The 20,568-nt window shown below is 43.1% G+C and overlaps 1 long non-coding RNA gene across 2 annotated transcripts in view; it reads left to right on the top strand.

Annotated features, from left to right (window-relative positions):
* The window catches only part of LOC135058116 (uncharacterized), a 120,212-nt gene extending 113,004 nt beyond the window's left edge, over window positions 1-7,208 (top strand). For both annotated transcript variants that reach the window (XR_010244614.1, XR_010244615.1), the window contains one exon: window positions 6,722-7,208. This is a non-coding gene — a long non-coding RNA (uncharacterized LOC135058116). The remainder of the gene's footprint in view (window positions 1-6,721) is intronic.
* The last annotated feature ends 13,360 nt before the right edge of the window (window positions 7,209-20,568 follow it).

Below are 20,568 nucleotides of genomic sequence, written 5' to 3' on the forward strand. Positions count from 1 at the left end.
CAAGTATCATTAGGGAAGTTGTACATATTATATGTTTATCACAATAAACTATTAACCATTAGTACCATCAAGTTGACTGTTGTTTGTATAGTCTGAGATCAGAGACAAATAAATACAAACACTACAGATATTGGGGGTAATTCCAAGTTGATCGCAGTAGGAAATTTTTTAGCAGTTGGGCAAAACCATGTGCACTGCAGGGAGGCAGATATAACATTTGCAGAGAGAGTTAGATTTGGGTGGGTTACTTTGTTTCTGTGCAGGGTAAATACTGGCTGCTTTATTTTTACACTGCAATTTAGATTGCAGATTGAACTCACCACACCCAAATCTAACTCTCTCTGCACATGTTAAATCTGCCCCCCCTGCAGTGCACATGGTTTTGCCCAACTGCTAAAAAATTCCCTGCTGCGATCAACTTGGAATTACCCCCATTGTACTTAAACTCCGTAGCACAGTAGAGTGTCAACACAACAGTACAGTAAAACAATAATTTGCAAATCAGAAATTTTAACATGTTTAATTTTCCTGATTCCCCAACGGATCACCGGTCTTGGATGGCCGCTGATCAGTGGATCAGAGAAACATGGCCGTAGATATATGGGGGCTATAACACGCTTGTGCATGATTAAAGAAATCATCAAAACATGACCTGTTAGCTGTACTTGTGAACTGTATTTGAGAGCCCCTGGTTTAAAACATTCCTAATATGTTGAATTTTTTTAAGTTCTTTTGTACTTGTCTGTCAGTGTCCTCCATTTTTTTTTAATTTATTTTTTACTCTGGATATCATGGCAGGGCCGTAACTAGATGTGTGCGGAGGGGGCACCGCACATAGCGCTGCAGGGTAGGGGGCGCTGTTGCCGGTATTTCTCAATTATCTGTTTTAATTTCATTCAATTGCATCTTCCCCCCTTTTTGAAACCCAGCATCTCTTGACCGCCGCTGTCTCCACCCTGACCTGTTCTGTCGCTAACACCTATACAGCATTCATGAACTCAACTTGAGATTTCTTTGTTATTCAGTCACACTGTCCTTTACCTTTATTACATTTCAAGAAGCTGACATGCCCGGGATTCAAACCCATTGCCTGTGGCATTGCAGTCAATCTATTCATTGAGCTATCTGCTCTTGCATAGAAAGGTAGATAATTGTAAGCTAGAGAATTCTAACTATTTGAAGCCTATCTTGTACTTTTTGAAAAAATTATCAGCATTGCGGCTGAGCAGATCTATGTAGTGTGTGGCTGCAAGAGATAGATCTGCTCAATTGCAATGCTATTTTTTTTTTTACAAAGTACCAGTAGCTTCATATAGTGTTGATAGTTTTTATGCAGGATGAAATAGCTCAATGAGTAGAGTGTTTAATTATAATTCAACAGGTTATAGGTTTAAATCCTGGGTAAGGCAATATATTGAAATGCGTTATTTAATAAAGGGCTTTGTAACTAAATAACAATGAGCTCTCAGGTTAAGTGCATGAGTGTGGTATATAGAGGATTTGTGTCCAAATCCATATTCTTGCAGCGACAATTCTCTCTCTGGCATAGGCCACCAAAAGTCTAGTTACAGCTCTTTATTGTGGTATTAGATGATGTGCACGATTCCATAACTTCTTAGTGGTGTGGGTGGTGTGGATTCTCTGTTAAGAAACATGAATAGCAACTACAGTCATTACATATTGCTGCGCTCACCTTGTTACCAGATAACACATCTTCTGTATTACTGTGAACAAGCATCCTGCAAGTATAACAATTCATGCTCATCTGATTGCTTGTGCCCTGAGTTCCGCACGTATGGAGGGTATATATACTGCATATATATATATATATATATATATATATATATAATATATATATACTGTATATAACTATATACCTTCCGTACATGCGGGACTCGTGTGTGTGTGTGTGTGTGTGTGTGTGTGTGTGTGTGTGTGTATACAGCATGTACTGGCAAATCCCCCAAGTAAGTAAAGCAGAAATAATGAAAGTATAAAGTAAAACAAAATAAATAGAAATAGCTTCAATGAAAAAATTTGTTAAATAACATTATTGGTTGCCAGATCTCTCCCGTTGTAGACTTGTGGTAAATTGTTACATGATTACTGACACATGTTTGAGCAATAAATTGTTTAACTCCTGTTATTATCCTATCATATTCTACGGTACTTCTACAACAACCCAAAAAACACAGGTTAACCAGCCAGTGTCCCTAGAAGAACTCTTTTCCATAATCATCTGATTAATCCCACAATATAATGTGTACTTTTGTCTATGTTCATTGGTGAACTGTAGCCAGGTGAGTGCTAGAAGCATGTAAACATTCTACTCAAGTTTGGTCTAGATTTCTATAGGGGGAAAAACATACAATATAATCAGAGAACAGAAAAAGGTACATCCCCTTCTGGCCAATTAGGGCTCATGTACATTTGTGCTTTACATTTCAAAAAAGTACAGTACATTGTGGGATAATAAATAATAAAGATTATATTGAGGCGAGGTTGCGTGACTTTTCTACAAAATGAAACTGTGAGAACTGCATGAAAAAGTAGGGAAACCTTCCTGGACCCCAAAAAAGGGACAAATCAGCAGGGCCATAATTAGGGTGGTGCAGAGTGTGCCACTGCACACAGCACTGCAGGGTAGGGAACGCTGTTGGCAGCACTTGCTAATTATCTGTATTAATTACTTTCACTTGTAGCTTCCCTCCCCTTTGAAGCCCAGCATCTCCTGACTGCCCCTGTCACCTTCCCCTACCCCTTCCGTCACTAATACCTATACAACATTCATGAACTCTTTGTTATTCAGTCACAATGTGCTTTATTACATTTAAAGATGCTGACAAACCCGGGATTCAAACTCATTGTCTGTAGTATTGCAGTCAGATGCTCCAATCAGGAGCTATCTGACCGTGCATAGAAATCTAGAGAATTCTAACAAATAGAAGCTCACCTTATACTTAAAGAAAAAATGATCAGCATTGCGGCTGAGCAGATCTATGTAGTTTGTGTCTGCAAGGGATTGGATGTGCGGCTGCACACTACATAGATCTGCTTAATTGCAATGCTGATTATTTTTTACAAAATACAAGTAGCTTTATATAGTAGAAATCTCATAGTTTTCATGCAGGATCAAATAGCTCAAGTAGGGTGTTTCACTGGAATGCAACAGGTTATGGGTTTGCATCCAGGGTATGGCAATATATTGAAATGTGTTATTTAATAAAGGGTATTGTAACTAATCGACAAAGAGTTCTGAAGTTAAGCGCGCAAGTGTGGTATAAAGAGGGTTTGTGTCCAAATCCATTTTCTTGCAGTGTTCTATAACTGCTTGCATAATGTATATATACACATATATAAAATGGGAAAGGGTATCATAGCAATGGATTTCTCTGGGATCAATTTTGTCATGCACCCTCCCCCACGAGGGCATGTGCCTTATGCAGTGTCGGACTGGGGCATGAAGGGCCCACCAGGGGGATGCTGCTGTAGGGGCCCGTGGTTCAAGGTGTGGCCAGACTCCACTGGGGCGTGGCTAGCCACCACAGAGGTTTGGCTAACCATTACAGAGTATATGTTCTGCTCCCCTTGGTAAATATATAATAAACCATATACCTGTGAAGTATAATGTCAAATAAGTATAATGCATAATTCAAGTGCACTAGGATAGAGTCAGGAACCTGATCCCTAGAGGAGGAGGGCCCACAGGCAGTGGGGCCCACCAGTGGTTTCCCCTGTTCCCATGGCCTTATGTCGCTATTGGGAAAAATGGGGGGGGGGGGGGGGGGGGTGCCAATTCTCTTTCTGGCTCATAGCACCAAAAAGTCTAGTTTCGGCTCTGCAAATGAGATATAGGGACAATATAGAAGGCTGTTAATGGCCATAAGGAAAGTACTGGGGGGGGGTTTAAAAGGTCTCAATGCCTTTTAAATGAATACTACTTTAAAATAATGGCCAGACTAGCCGGGAACCCACCGCTGCCAGCATCTTTCAGGCTCATATTTTCCTCGTAGACTGTTTCATTTCACTACCAGCCAATTAATGTAAGCTACCCATAGTTAAATCATAAATTAATGGATCAGTGTACTGGATAGCTCCCCTGCTTAATCACCCAATCTTTTCTGCCCTATACACCTCTCCATGTTACCTGTCTCATTAGCCATTTGTGCATAGACTTTTATTAATTCATCTTCTAGTTGTTTGGTCACAGTGATATTTCACTTATGGCAGGTAACAAAATATATTGCTGCTTATTGCCTTTTTGTATTGATATTTATTATAGTGGCATCCCAAGTGTACTGCATATTGTTTTGTACCACTCAATGGACATTTATGACAGGTGAATTGAAAAATATGTATCTGTTTTGACATCCATTGGTGATGCTTGTAGATGCACTTTGATGAACATCTATGTAAAGTGGTTTCTGCGTAATCACATGACCCTGGAGAGCTGCAGAAGTGTTTCTTTACTACCTGCAAGTCATATAACCCTTTCACATCGCAAAAATAACCTGGTATCGACCCGGCATATTGCCGGGTCGACACGGGTCAGTGTGCGATGTGAAAGGGGCCTTGGAGAATTCCCAGGTCACCTAACCTGGTAATTCAACCTGGGTAATAAGAAGGGTTATTCCCGGGTTGAATACCAGGTCACTGGCAGTGTAAATAGGTTCCTGGGTCGATGCTACCCAGGACCCATTTACTACATAGGGAGAGGCAGCGCCTTCACCCCCGCCCCCGCATCTGGCTCTGCCCAATGCCGCTATGGCAACCGGCCCAGCATATTGGCGGGTCAGGAAGCCAGCGCTGAGGCTCCAATGCCGGATCCCACCCGGGAAGGACCTGTTTCCAATTCCCAGGTGGGATCCGGCATTGGAGATGTGAAACGGGTAATACTGAGCAATGGCTGCAGCAGCACTTCCTGTATAACAATAAAAACTTTCTGTGTAACAAACACTTTCTGTATGACAAGTGAATTACCAATGATGCAGTCCACATACAGCACACATCTACCATTTACAGTCTTCATAGACAATCCTTGCAAATAGCCTAATGATGACCCATATGTGAGCCTAATATTAACGCATGCCATGTGGGCTCAGTGTAAAATCACATGGAAGATTACATACAAGGTGCATTCCTTGGTGTAAATGAACTGACTCCTGGAGAGCACAACATGCTGACCTGCCATGACCAATCTGAGGTAGTAAACACTGAAGATGCATTATGCCCCTGAGAGGTCACCACAGCAATGGAAAGGATTGATACAAGTTATTTTTTGATACAGGGAGATTTTAGTTATAGTTTCTTTTTGCACTTTACTAAAGTCACATTCCTGTTTCAGACAACAAGTTCTCTGCCAACAGAACTGAGTAATAAAATAGTTTTATTCTGGAACATATAACACTAACAAGGCAGAGCTTTGTGTTCAGTACATGAACTTGGTCCCTGGTGGTATGATTTTGGAATGAGGTTCTAGCTGTGGGCAGAAGGGGGCAGAGCAGACCCACAGGATCACTGCAGGCACTGCTATAGGACTCCTAACAGTGATCAGCTACTGGGAAGCAGCATTTTTTCACTTTAAATAAATCAAGGACAAAGAAAAACAGTAAATAAAATGAGTAAGGAATCAACAGAATTGTATTTGCGATATATAATGTGGTTTTAGTAAAATATTCTAACTCAAACATAGCTCAGTCCTGACCCCATTTGTGGTAACCACGGAGTACTAACAGCGTTACCCAAACTTGCACCTTCAGTAACAGCTGGACAACTTTAAATACAATAACCTTTTTTTATGACATATTTGCCCAGACCATTCTGAGTTGATCGCTCGCTGCAGATTTTCGCAGCACAGCAATCAGGTGAAAAAATGGCATTTATGCGCATGCCCCGCAATGCGCACATGCGACGTATGGGTACAAAGCCCTTTATGGTTGTGCTCAGGTTCTAGCAAAGTTTTCCTTCACACTGACGGCCGCAAGAAGATTGACAGGAAGGGGGCGTTTCTGGGTGTCAACTGACCGTTTTCAAGGAGTGTTTGCAAAAATGCAGGCGTGTCTGAAAAAACGCATGCGTGGCTGGGCGTTCGCTGGGCGGGTGTATGACGTCAAATCCGGACACGAATAGGCTGAAGTGATCACAAGCGCTGAGTAGGTTCAGAGCTACTCTGAAACTGCACAAATTGTTTTTGCAGAGCTCGGCTGCACAAGCATTTGCACTTCTGCTAAGCTAAAATACACTCCCCAGTGGGCGGCAGCATAGCGTTTGCACAGCTGCTAAAACTAGCTAGTGAGCGATCAACTCGGAATGACCCCCCATGTCCAGTGGGACAGTCTCAGCAAATCTATTTTTTCCTCTTTCAGTAACAGGCAGCAGCATCCATGAAAGTACGGGTAGTTATGTAATGCATGTATTTAAAAAAAAAAAATTTACACAGTTTACTGTTTAAATACAAAATATTAATCAGCAATTCATTAATGTAACAACGTGACACGCCTCCAATTATAATTTTGGTAACAGCACTTGTATCATTTTGGTAACAGTACTTGTTTGTTGCCATACTAACTAAATTTAATAATAAAAAAAATGTGGTCTCTCCCCTGCCATAAATAAATTATGTTACCAATTCCTTACCAGTGTTTATTTTTATTTATTTATTTATACTAAACTGTAAGAGCCTTTTTCTAACTTCCTTTTTGTTCTATATTGTCTGGTACAGAAAGTGTTGTGTCAGATAACTTTGGTGGCAGGAGCAGAAACATGCATTAGAAGTGACAGTGGAGGGTTAAGCCTAAATACAAGTTGGCCAAAGGACCTGTGACATCACCACCACATGACCCGCGACAAGAGTGGGGAAGAGCAAGGTATGAACATGGAACCCGCTTGCCACCAGGTTACTAAACGGAGTAGTTGTTGATGTGGATAGTGAAAGTGCTATCCCACCGGCCTTGCTCCTCCCCCTGACATCAGAGGTCTGTTAGTTCACATGGGTCTAGCATCTACTATTCCACATGATGCAGTGAGTAAGTACATACTTCCGCAGCTCTTCAGAGTCCTGTGGTGATTTGCACCAGACCACTTTACAGTCTTGCTTGTGTGATTGGTCAGAGTAGACCTATATACTGTATGACTGTATGTTTGATGATGTACTGCTGCTCTGTATCTCTTTGTTGCAGTTCAGAAATAATAAAATTGTTGTCTCTCTCTCTCTCTCTCTCTATATATATATATATATATTTGGACCTGAAAGTTTCTGTTTTCACATTTAGAATAGACACAGCTTAAATTAAATTAGGCCTAATAATAGTCTTACTCGGCAGTGCAAGTATGCGGGTACGCTCGGGTACGGAGTACCCTTAAGAATTCGGCAGCAGGTACGCAGTACCACCTGCCACACACTTTGCCATTACCACAATTATAATGTGCCACAAAGCAACAAGACCATGGTGCTTGGCAGCATGACGGCTCCTCCTACTTTGTCACGATTACTGGAAGTGCGACAGTGGCTGTATTATCCTTTTATAATGGAGGCATTACTATATTGTTATTAAATTGGGGGCATTATTCTATAGTTCTATTATACTGGAGCTATCACTATGTATTTCTATTATACTGGAGGTAGTATTATATATTTCTATTGTACTGGAGGTATCATTATTTATTTCTATTATACTGGAGGCATTACTATATATTTTTAGCCTTGCCTCTAGATTCCCCCCAAAAAAGGGACTGTCGTGTGGCCACGCTGCTAGTTTCATGTAGCCACTCCCACTAGCAGCATGTGACCATGCCCCCTCACAACACGTGACCATGCCCATTTTTGGCACTCAGTACCACTAAGAAAATATTTTTACTTGCACCACTGGTCTTACTCTACAATGATTTACAGAGAACAAAATGTGAAGACAGGTATTTATTTTTAAAAGAGAAAGAACCAGAGGCGCACAATAGTGAAGCACTGTTAATAGGGGATGTAGTTATGTCACACTACCAGCAACTACATCTCACACACCCCTATTCCCGACAGTGGGCACGCCGACTAGCAGGAACAATCCTTACTCGTGGGTGTTGTTGTGGACACCCATAAAGTGGGAATAGAACCTGTGGCGAGTGCCACAAGCCTGCAGCGGGGCGAATGCAGTGAGTCCGCAAGGGGACTCGTTGCACTCCCCCCCCCCCCCCACAGATATTTTGCAGCCAGGATCCCAGCATCGGGATGCTGATCGCCGAGATCCCGGCCGCCGGTAACCCATACCCAAACTGTTAAAAGACATAGCTTTTACTTCAAAAGATGAAAAAAAAACTCACATAGGTACATGTGATATCAATACAATACCACAACAAGCGCATGTTCTGCAATGTTTGCAGGTCTTATTAACAGCTGTATGTCACGAACCGATCACTCACCTCTGCGGGTTCTGGGGTCCGTCCGTTGCTGGCGCGGTTGCTTGTGGTGCTGTGTGGCCGTGTGGGCACACCGCTGTGTGTCTGCAGTATAGGAGGCAGCCAAGATGGAGACCAAATGAGCACCTGAGAGCACTTGTGAAACACCTGTAGGTAAGTGTTAGCCAATCCCGTGCTTGTGCTGCCTTTAAGTAGGCTGGGATTATGTTACTCTGAGCCAGTGCTTTGTTGTAGCTACTCTGTACCCTAGCTCTGTGCTCTCTCCGGGGACTTCCGTGTGATTCCAGTGGTCCAGATATCGCCTCCACACCCAGAAGTCTGCCTGCAGCCTTCACTGCAAAAGATCCACCAGCTCCCTGCTGTGCTGTCAGTCAATCGCTCTCCCAGTGGCAACAAGTGGATTTCCAGAGTCTTGTGAGAGGTTACCCTGTCTGCCTTCTTCAATCACACAGCCTTTGGAAGATTCTACTAAACTCAGGTGCTCGTTTAATCAGCTCTCAGTTTAACTCATTCTTCACCATTGTCGTCTGCTGTGCTTCATATATATATATACAGTACAAAGTTCCCGGCACTCACACAATCAGCAGCAGCCACGGTGCCCTCCTCAGTAGATATTAATAAAAGTAGCAATGGAGGCGGCACTCTCTGGACCTTTATCAATAAACTGACACTGTACCACCACATACTCTCTCAAAACTCTTCTATCCAAAATTTTACAAGGTTGCTGGACAACTGTGTTCGTGATAAACGACTGTGTAAAAATCCAGGACGGTACAATTTATCACGGGAGGAGTCTAAAGCACTGTCGGATATCAGTAAATATGATGACATTGTGATACGCCCCGCCGATAAGGGTGGGGCAATTGTAATAATGGACCTAGAGTATTACAAACAGGACATTCTTTTGCAGCTGAATGACACTAAGGTGTATGAAAGACTTGAATCAGATCCGACCATCAGCTTTAAAAGGGAGATTGATAATCTGTTGGTGGAGGCAGTGAATATGCAGATTATCACTGAGAAGTGTGCAGCAGCACTGACTGTCAGTCATCCAGTGGTGCCAATACTCTACACCCTCCCCAAATTACATAAGGATGCAAAATGCCCTCCGGGACGACCAATTATATCGGCCCGTGGGTCCCTGTACTACTCAATTTCTCAATTTCTAGATCATTACCTACAACCTATAGTGCAGATGCAAAGCACATATTTACGGGACACTACAAGTTTGTTGAAACATCTGGAATGCATTAATGAGTCAACCCCGCCATTCATCCTGTCGACATTGGATGTCGTTAGTTTATATACTAACATCCCTCATCATAAAGGGATTGAAGCGGTGAGAATGCTGATTAGCAACAACGCTAACTACACGGGGCCAGATGTGAAGCTATACCTTCGGCTCTTGGAGCTGACGTTAACCCGTAATTATTTCATGTTCGATGGACAATTTTTTCTGCAACGAAGGGGCTGTGCAATGGGGTCCTGTGTGGCCCCTACTTATGCTAATTGCTATATGTTCAATGTTGAACGCAACATGTTCTTATCACCACCAGAGATTGCCAAGAACATTCTTGTATACTTACGCTACATCGACGATGTGATCTTGATCTGGACGGGGACCCAAGAACAGCTTGAGCAGACCTTGTTGCAAGCGAATTTGGCTGATGATGACATCAAATTTACATACACCATCAGTAAAGAAGAGGTTCATTATCTGGACGTTAAAATCAAGTCAAATGGATCAGGTATCAGCACATCTATTTACCAGAAACCGACAGACCGCAACACCTTATTGATCCCTTCTAGTCATCACCCCCCAGCCTTGAAAAAGGGACTCCCCTTCTCTCAGCTACTGCGGGTGCATAGAATATGTAGCAACCCGGATGAAGCATCCATTTTGATGGATGAGATGATAGCCAAGTTTATGGCAAGAGGCTATGATCGTAACATGCTTCAAGATGCCAAAGAAAAAGTCTTGTCCATTCCACGCCAGAGCACTATGAACACCAAGTTGAGAAAGACGAATAAAGACGCTTTCCCATTTGTAAGCACTTTTTCCACAGCGAGTAAAGATATTGTAGGGACAGCTAAGAGGCACTGGCCTCTGATAAGTCAGGATCCTGGTCTAACCTCTTTAAAGAATAGTACGATTATGCCCTGCTATCGCCGTGGACGGAATATCAGAGACCGCATTGTCCGTACAGACATTACCTCTTTCTCAAAACCTATTAGCCAACATTTTCTCTCCAAAAAGCCAGGCAATTACCGCTGCACAGGGTGTGTAACCTGTAGTTATCTAGAAAGGGGTAACACCTTTGTACATCCACATTCTGGAAAGATATATTACATCAGACATATCTTTTCATGTAACAGTCGGTATGTAATTTACTTTATCAGATGCCCTTGCGGGCTATTGTATGTCGGGAAGACGACACGACAGTTTAAAGAGAGAATGGCTGCTCATCGTTGCTCCATTAGACAAGCATTGGATGGACAAGCCTGTGACCAGCCGGTTGCACGGCACTTTCGAGAACATAAGCATTCGTTGGCCTCAATGCAGTACAAGATGATAGATCACGTACCAGCATCTATCCGAGGGGGCAATAGGGAGAAAGCCCTATTGAAACTAGAAGCAAGATGGATCTTCAATTTGGGCACCATTGCCCCAGCAGGACTGAATGAACATCTTTCATTGACATGCTTTCTTTAAATATGATTCTCTTGCTCCTGTTTATCTGTATCAGATTTTTGTCTCTCCCTTAACTATATTTATTAGGATGGTGTATTGCTCGCTCTCTGGTTCAGGTTCAATGTCTCTGTGTTTCTACTTACTTCATTTTTTCCTAGCGATCATGGGACTGAGATTTTTTAACACATGCCTCTTCTGAATTTATGAACTTCATATTAGACAGCTCTACTGAGTAAATACGGCTATATTTAGTTGTACTATTGCTTAACTCCATTGTTACCTAGAAATATTGGACTGATAGTTCATGTTTCTACAAAAAGTGGCATGTTTTAAAAACCTTTTGATCTGCTTGTCAATTTCTCACTATGGGTGTTTGTACGGACGCGCTGTGTTACATAGTAACACTGTGTCTGTTTCACTTGTCTCCTAGGCAACCTGGACGGCTGCGGAAAGCCTGACGCCGGGCGTTGCACTGTGACGTCAGGGCGACTGCATGCTGCCGGGATGCCGCGCTCTGGGTGTGTTTGTATCACTGGTGGCTGGTATCTATATAGGTAAGTCCATGTTATGTTTGCTTTTGTACTCTGATGAAGGATTAAATTATCCGAAACGTTAGTACTGTATGTGGTGGTACAGTGTCAGTTTATTGATAAAGGTCCAGAGAGTGCCGCCTCCATTGCTACTTTTATATATATATATATATATATATATATATATATATAGTGACTAATAAATGTTATTTAACTCCTTACTGGAATTGTTGCCTTTAATAAATATATGAAACTGAACTTTCTTCGTCCTCCCTGCTTTCATCATACCCCAGCACCTACACCTTTGGTTGGTCCAGGTTTAGCGGATTCACAAAAACACTCGGCCCTGACACTGTATAGTCCAGCAGCATCTGCGTCCATGTGCCACTTGCGCTGTATGTTCCGGGTCCTATGACGTCACCACATCAGCGTCTCTGAGTCCCGCCCACAGATATTTATATGTTTGGATTGAAATGAGCCATTACTATAAGCAAGCACAGATACACTTAGATACAGTAGGTCAGGGTATTCACTTAATTTGACAAATAAATCTTTCAGAAAAAAAATCCATATGGTTGTATATTTGGTATTGAAATCTGCTATAATCATGGGCATGAAACATTGGAACTAGAAGTAATTTAGTTTGTTGGAAAAATTTTCAATATTGGACCAATGGTTTTAATTTTGGCAAACTAATTCACAAATCTTTTAATAATAAGCCAAACAAAAAAAAAAATACAGATTTTTAAGTATAAATATTACACTATACACTTGTTAAATTAGCAGAAAGACTTTCTAATGTGAAGCTGCTTGAACGCCAGCTTTACCTTGCTTGTAGAGGCTGTAGCCAATGTCAGACCTTTGGTAATAAAGGACATTAACCCATTTATCAAACAAGCCACATCCCCAAGTATGGCTACAAAGTCACACATTTTGGTTGAATAAAATACTTCTGTCATATTTTCCTATCCATGATATAAGTCCATTTATTTGATCTGGCATAATTTTTCAAAATTTGCTACCGAACAGTTGAAATGACGGGACGTTTTAAATATGTTAACTTTTCTGATGCATAGGCAGTTCCAACAAATCCAAAAGCATGACCTTACCACTGAGGTTCTTCAAATTATAAACGAAAAACAAAAACAAAATTGTTTTACTAATCATTTATCTTTTATCTTTAACATCTTCCTGTAATTTATAGGCGTTGAAAATGCCACATTGTATTGTTTTTACACAAAATGAATAAAGTGCCAAAAGATACGCCAAGGGTAAAAACTGAACTTCATGCAGTTAAATCTAAAATACATAAGGAAGCCTTACGTAAATAACTACTAATGAACCTAATAACATTGCAATATGGACAGGGCTACAGTCAGAGGCGGATTGGCCATAGGGTTTACAGGGAAGGTTCTCGGTGGGCCGACGCACCCGTGGGGCCTGTTTTGTTTGAGGACATGTGGTCCTTTTTATAGACATAATGAATAAGATGCAAAATAATTTGCATATATGAAAATGACTTCGCCTCTTAGCCTGTGATTACAGATGATCTAGTGTATGCTCTGCCTGCTTGGCTGACATATAAGATTGAGTGAATAGTGATTGGGATACGGTTGGTGTAATAAGCAAGAAAATATATATTTCTAAAGAATTATATAGTTTCCTAAATTCTAAAGGTGTATCATATAATGTGCTCATAATATTTAATTTTATTTCTTTTTAACTTCCCCCTTGATGCTGGACATGCCCACTATCTGGAAAGTCTTGGGGGGACGGTGCTGCTGCCATGGCCAATGGCTAGACCTTACACCTCTGGTGCTGCCCATGTGGGGCCACTAGTACAAATTTTTCCAGGGCTGCTTTTTGTTCCCAATCCGCCCCTGGCTACAGTGGATGGTAAGGATCAAGATAGAACTATGCAGACAATCTATTCCAAACATTTTTTTCTCTGGCTGGGTCCACAGGATTATCCACAGGATAACATTGGGATATTGTCGAGCGACAGCGAAAATGGCACCAACACGGTCACGAGCTTTCTGGCCTCCCAGGATGCATTGGGGCCTCCACTATATAGTCCCCCCCACTGACTCAGTCAGATCAGTTTTTTGCTTGGTGCGGCAGGAAGCCGCATGGTCACAGGGCTGCTGTGAAAGCAGCCTCAAGTTTTCATTACTTTATTTTTATAGACTTACTGTTTTGGTTTGAGCGACTTCTCTTAACAGCGTCTTAAACGTGTATTAGAAAGAGTCGCTCCAACAACTCCCCACCGGGTCGCAACAACGCTTACCTTCGCGGTACAGTGCTGTCTCGACGGGCGTCTGTGTCGGATGTTCTAGCAGGTCCAGCAGACGTTACCAGGCTGTGGCCGGAGCATGGGGAGACAGTGAGTATATGGACTTCCTCTTACTAGAGGGGTCAGGACACAGCTACGCTGATTTGGTGGAGACTACAAACAGCGTGTTGATGCGCTGAACATCTCGAGTGTGACAGCGCTACGCTCCGGGGATCATAGGCGCCAGGACTAGGTGAGGCCGCGATCCTGGGAGTTTAAGTCAACAGGGGGTTTCAGACGCTCTCCTGGCCGTCCCTCCTCCGAGTTCATGGCCAGTTCCCGCGGGTCTCTCGTTTCATGAACTGAATGACCTCACTTCCGGCTCAGACGCTACCACGAGGGTACTCGGTCGCAGCTTAGACGCTGCGGTTGTGTACACTGGATATAAACCCGCCCAGACCGAGTCGCAGACCTTTAGTGTCTGCATGCACGTGGAGTCGCTCAGCGTCCGTGTCCGTTGGTGAGCGTCCGTGTCCGTTATCAGTTACCAAGAGCGGCAGTGTACACCAGTAGCGTCTGAATCCACTCAGCGTCTTTCGAGCGTCTTTGCTTGGATATGGAAGTGTGGTGAGTCTCCCTGTATCCCGCTCCCTGGAGGCAGGGTATACAGTACTAAAAATTCCTTCTACTTCTTAGTGTGCACTGTTAATTTTTAGTACCTATTGCATATGAGACCTGTATATTACTGTGTTTTCTGCATGTTATGTTGAAAAAGAACCAGTTAAACAGAAGTACAATTTTCCTACTTATGTATAAGTTATTATGGAGGTTGTATTCTCATATGACAATGTCTAATGCTTTAACATGTGACTGACTGCTAGTATGTGTGCTGACTTTTCTGTGTAATGTCAGTCCTGTTCTGACCCTCAAATCAGGTGCACTGTGGTCAGATTGATTTCACCTCTATATACTGATTATAGGGTGTGGTTCAGTCACAAAATTGTGTAGTCAATATCAGAAAAAATGTCTGTGAGCGGCAAAAGTGATGAGGAGAATTTGTCAAGCACTCCTACAGCCCTAACATGCTTATCTTGTAAGTCAGGGGTAATTGATATGATTCAATTGGTCACTTATGAGGGTTTGTGTGCAAACTGTTTCGCTTTTCAGCGAAGTAAAAAACAGGAGTTAGTTCAACCTCCAGTAGAGCCACCATGGAATATGTTCGCAAAGACTCTGTCTTCAATAGCGGACAGGTTAGCTCCAGTAGCACCACCTCAAGGGTTAGGTTACACTATGAACCCATACATGCAGCTCCCTTCCTATGGTTTGGTTCCAGTAGCCTCTACAAGCAACCAAGGGGTAGGTAAGACTAAGACAGATACGTCTGTATGGCAGACTACACAAGAGGATACATCGGATGATGATGCGGAAACAATAGATTCAACTCCGTATGATGATCAGTCGCAGAGCTTTAGTTCAGATGATGTAGCTGAACTCATTAATGCAGTAAAGGCTGTGCTTTCTCTGGAAGAACCAGCCAAGACAGCGTTAAAAGCAAAAGCACCTGTATTCAAACGAACAAAGTCAGTGAAAGCTGAATTTCCAGCGTCAGAGGAGTTGACGGAAATGATGGATGAGTCTTGGGCAGCGCCCGGTAAAAAGTATAAGATTCCTAGGAGATGGGATTCTTATTATCCATTTCCTGCTGGAGATTGTTCGAAGAGAGAAGTTCCTCCAAAAGTAGATGCACATGTTCTGCGACTCGTGCACAAATCTGCTTTGCCACTGTCATCTACCTCTTTGAATGATGTCACAGGCAGGAGGGTAGAGAGCCTATTGAAAAATATTTTTTCTCTTGTGGGTGCAGTGGTAAGACCTGCTATGGCTTCGGCCTGGGTAGCAAAGGCAATGGGCGAATGGATAGAGGAACTAGAGAATGACATCCCCTCTCCTACTAGGGAGCAAGAGGATCGTCTTTGCCGTTTAAGACAATCTGCCCAGTATTTAGAAGAAGCAGCCATTGATGTAGGCACTGTTGCTTCTAAAGCTTCAGCCCTGGCAGTAGTCGCTCGCAGAGCAGTCTGGCTACGGACCTGGAAGGCAGATGCGGAGTCCAAGAAGGAATTGGAAGCATTGCCTTTCGTGGGTAATATATTATTTGGAAAACCTTTATCGGATATCCTAGAGTCAGAGGCTGAATCGAAGAAGGTCAGATTTCCGGCTACCTACAACCCTAAGTCCAAGGGTTTAAAATTTCGCTCATTTCGCTGGCAAAGCAAAGCGAAAGGTAAAGAGGAGCCTAAACAACCCCAGTTTAAATTCAGGGGTAAGAAGCAGTGGGCTAGCAAAAAGCCAGCTTCCAAACCTGAACAAAAGCCCTCAGCCTGAAGAGACGGGCCTCCGCCTGGAGGATTCCAGGGTTGGGGGCCGACTCCTGCAATTTGCACACACATGGCAACAGTCAACAACAGATGCCTGGGTGCAGAAGGTAGTATCTCAGGGGTATGGGTTCCCATTCAGGAGGCAGCCTCCTCAAAGATTTTTTTGCACCAGCCCGTCTCGTATAGAGTCGAAGGCCAATGCCCTGCAAGAAGCAGTCCAAAAATTACTGCAGTCAGGTGTGATTGTCCCAGTACCTCCATCACAAAAGGGACAGGGGTATTACTCCAATCTGTTTCTAATCCAGAAACCAAATGGGTCATATCGACCAATTCTAAATCTGAAGATGTTGAACAATTACATATGGATCCCGAAGTTCCACATGGAGACGTTACGCTCCATAATGTTGGCTATGGAACCGGGAGACTATATGGTATCTCTGGATGTGCGGGATGCTTACCTACATGTGCCTATAGCACTATCACATCAGTGTTACCTCAGGTTTGCCATCCTCAAGGAACACTTCCAGTTCAAAGCTCTGCCCTTCGGGCTAGCTACAGCACCCAGGGTGTTTACCAAGATCATGGTGGTTATGGCAGCTTGTCTGCGCAAACAAGGGATAAGGATATTCCCATACCTAGATGACCTATTAATCTTAGCACAGTCGCAAGATTTACTGTTGAGCCATCTCCAACAGACGATAGTTTGTTTACAGAGACACGTGTGGCTCATAAATTGGGAGAAGTCGTCCCTGAATCCATCACAGCGGATGGTTCATTTGGGAGCCATATTGGATTCAGACCTACAGAGAGTTCTCTTACCAGAGAAGAAAATAGTCAAGGTGCAGGTCATGGCTCAGGAAGCGTTGCAAGCCCAGACAATGTCAGTCCATGCAGCAATGCGACTGTTGGGTCTGATGGTATCAACGTTCGACATGGTGGAATATGCGCAATTCCACTCCAGACCATTGCAGCATCTCATTTTGACAAAATGGAACGGAAATCATCAAACAATAAAGAAGCAGATGATAAAGATTCCAGTAAATGTAAAAAGGTCTCTAGCATGGTGGCTACAGACAGACCATTTAAACAAGGGGAGACCCTTTTGGATAAAAGAGTGGCAAGTCCTGACGACAGATGCCAGCCTGCAAGGTTGGGGGGCGGTACTCGGAAGCCTATGGTTCCAGGGAAAATGGACCGCAAGGGAAAGTCGCCTGCCGATAAATCTGTTAGAAATAAGAGCCATTTACTTGGCCCTAGTTCAGGCAAAGGACAATCTACAAGGAAGACCAGTCCAGATCCGCTCAGACAATGCGACGGCAGTAGCATACCTAAATCATCAAGGAGGGACTCACAGCAAGAGTCTGATGGAGGAAGTAACTCCCATTCTAAAGTGGGCAGAACTCCATCTCTCAGCATTGTCAGCAGTATTTGTCCCGGGTGTACTAAATTGGGAAGCGGATTTTCTCAGTCGGCACACCATTCAGGAAACCGAATGGGCACTACACCCAGAAGTGTTTCAGACACTGGTGAACAGATGGGGTCTACCGGAGATAGACCTTATGGCGTCTCGTCTAAACAACAAAGTTCCGAGGTACGGTTCAAGAACAAGGGACCCAGGAGCAGTCCTGGTAGACGCACAGTCAGTAGAATGGAGGTTTCAGCTGGCATATCTGTTCCCTCCAATATCTCTGTTACCCAGAGTAGTGAGAAAGATAAAACAGGCAAAAGGAGCAATCATTCTAATAGCTCCAGCTTGGCCAAGAAGGCATTGGTACACAGATCTGTGGAGAATGTCCGTGGAAGCACCGATACTGCTCCCTCAACGTCCAGATCTGTTAATGCAGGGTCCTTGTTGTCACAGTCATCTGGATCGCCTGTCTTTGACGGCGTGGCTGTTGAAACCTCTATCTTAGAGGCTAAAGGATTTTCAAAGCAAGTAATCCAAACCATGCTTAGAGCAAGAAAGCCTTCTTCGGCCCGTGTATATCATAGAATATGGCAAGCCTATATTCATTGGTGTTCTGGAAAAAAATTACAATCCAAGAGCCTTTAAAGTAGCTAGAATTTTGGATTTTCTGCAGGCAGGATTGGATAAGGGGTTGAAGGTTGCTTCCTTGAGGGTGCAAGTCTCAGCGTTGACTGTATGGTTTCAGCAGAAGATTGCTGACCTACAGGATGTACGTACGTTTTTCCAAGGAGTAGTACATATTCAACCTCCATTTGTTCCTCCTGCAGCTCCCTGGGATTTGAATTTAGTTCTTAAATTTCTCCAGGGTCCTTTGTTTGAACCACTTGAGAGAGCGGATCTTAAGTGGTTAACGATTAAAGTTCTTTTTTTACTGGCAATGGCGTCAGCCAGAAGAGTGTCAGATTTAGGAGCATTATCATGTAAGTCTCCTTTCCTAAGTTTTTTTCCAGACAGAGCAGTTCTCAGAACGAGATCTAGTTATCTTCCAAAGGTGGTGTCAAAGTTTCACCTGAATGAAGAGATTGTAGTCCCAGCTTTTCAGGTATCGGGACTATCTGCGGGAGAAGCGTCACTGAACGTGGTCCGGTCTTTAAAAATCTATATAGATCGTACTAGTGCCATCAGGAAAACAGATTCCCTCTTCATCCTCTACGGATTCCATAGGAGAGGTTGGCCTGCTAGTAAACAGACGCTGGCGAGATGGCTCCGAGTGGTAATATCTGAAGCTTATTCTCATGCAGATCTCCCTATTCCGGCTAATGTCTCTGCACACTCTACACGTAAGGTAGGTCCTTCTTGGGCAGCACAACAGGGTGCATCAGCAGAACAGATATGTAAGGCAGCCACATGGTCTTCCATAAACACATTCATCAGACATTATGCCTTGGATACTTTTGCCTCTCATGACGCAGACTTCGGGCGAAAGGTCCTCCTGTGCAATCAGGAGCGTGCCCACCACTAAAATGGCTTTGGGAATCCCAATGTTATCCTGTGGATAATCCTGTGGACCCAGCCAGAGAAATAAACGTTATGGTAAGAACTTACCGTTGATAACGTGATTTCTCTTATGTCCACAGGTATCCACAGGGATCCCACCCGGACGCATCTGATTTGAGGATCTAGACAAACACTAAAAACCTCTTCCTTCTTGTATGGAAGGGTGTGCATGTGTGTTCTTATCGCCTGTACAGGTCTCTACCTAATGTTCCTGCCTATAATCGCTGTGGAAAGAACTGATCTGACTGAGTCAGTGGGCGGGACTATATAGTGGAGGCCCCAATGCATCCTGGGAGGCCAGAAAGCTCGTGACCGTGTTGGTGCCATTTTCGCTGTCGCTCGACAATATCCCAATGTTATCCTGTGGATACCTGTGGACATAAGAGAAATCACGTTATCAACGGTAAGTTCTTACCATAACGTTTATATTAGGTCCAAAGAGATCTAAAAAACAAAAGCATAGCAACAGAATCACAGCAAATTATGGCTTCACAATGTCTCTATTTTTTCTTCTTGTTCAAAGTCCCGCTGATGTTGGAATCATACTTATCGTCATCATCATCATTTTAACCAATTGAACAGTAAGAATGTCACATCATCATACAACATACACATACTGTATAAAAACGAGTAGGTAAGGTGAAGGAAGCAGGACGGGTCTTGGGTCTATATGGTATATCTAGGGCTGTTAGTACCTGCTGGCCCACCTTTTATATTCATTTGCTCATTTGTAGACTTATCTCAATTTTGCTAATTGTGTGTGAAATGTTACTGGGAATGATGTTCTGCATTGAACAAATCCCCAGTCAAGGCATACTCAACCATCTTTATGCTGATGCAATGGAGTTGGCCTGAATGTTCCAGGAATATGTCCTCCATTAAATAGACTAGAGGCTATGTTCTGAGCTATAGCACAACCGTCATCCAAAGTCCATAAGCTATATTGGTTGCAAAACAAAAAAATACTTCAGCCCTGAAGCATTAGCAGTAGGTTTCTAGGGTGAGCGAGGGGCACTTAAAAAAAAAAAAAAAAAAACATTTTAATGTCCCAGATCTTCCTGAGCACATGCTGATAACCCTTATGTCACCTCTGCTCCTCCCACTGATCTCCACTCCTAGTAACATAGTAACATAGTAACATAGTATCTGAGGTTGAAAAAAGACAATTGTCCATCGAGTTCAACCTATTTGTGGTCTCCTATGCATGATGATTTGACTAAAATTTCTGACTGATGCTGCTGTCAGCCGTTGCATTTTATCCCTATTTATAGTAACTATAATGCATGACTATGCACCATACCCCTGGATATCCTTATCCATTA

The sequence above is a fragment of the Pseudophryne corroboree genome, chromosome 3 (genome assembly GCF_028390025.1).
Source record: "Pseudophryne corroboree isolate aPseCor3 chromosome 3, aPseCor3.hap2, whole genome shotgun sequence".
Classification (NCBI taxonomy): Eukaryota; Metazoa; Chordata; class Amphibia; order Anura; family Myobatrachidae; genus Pseudophryne; species Pseudophryne corroboree.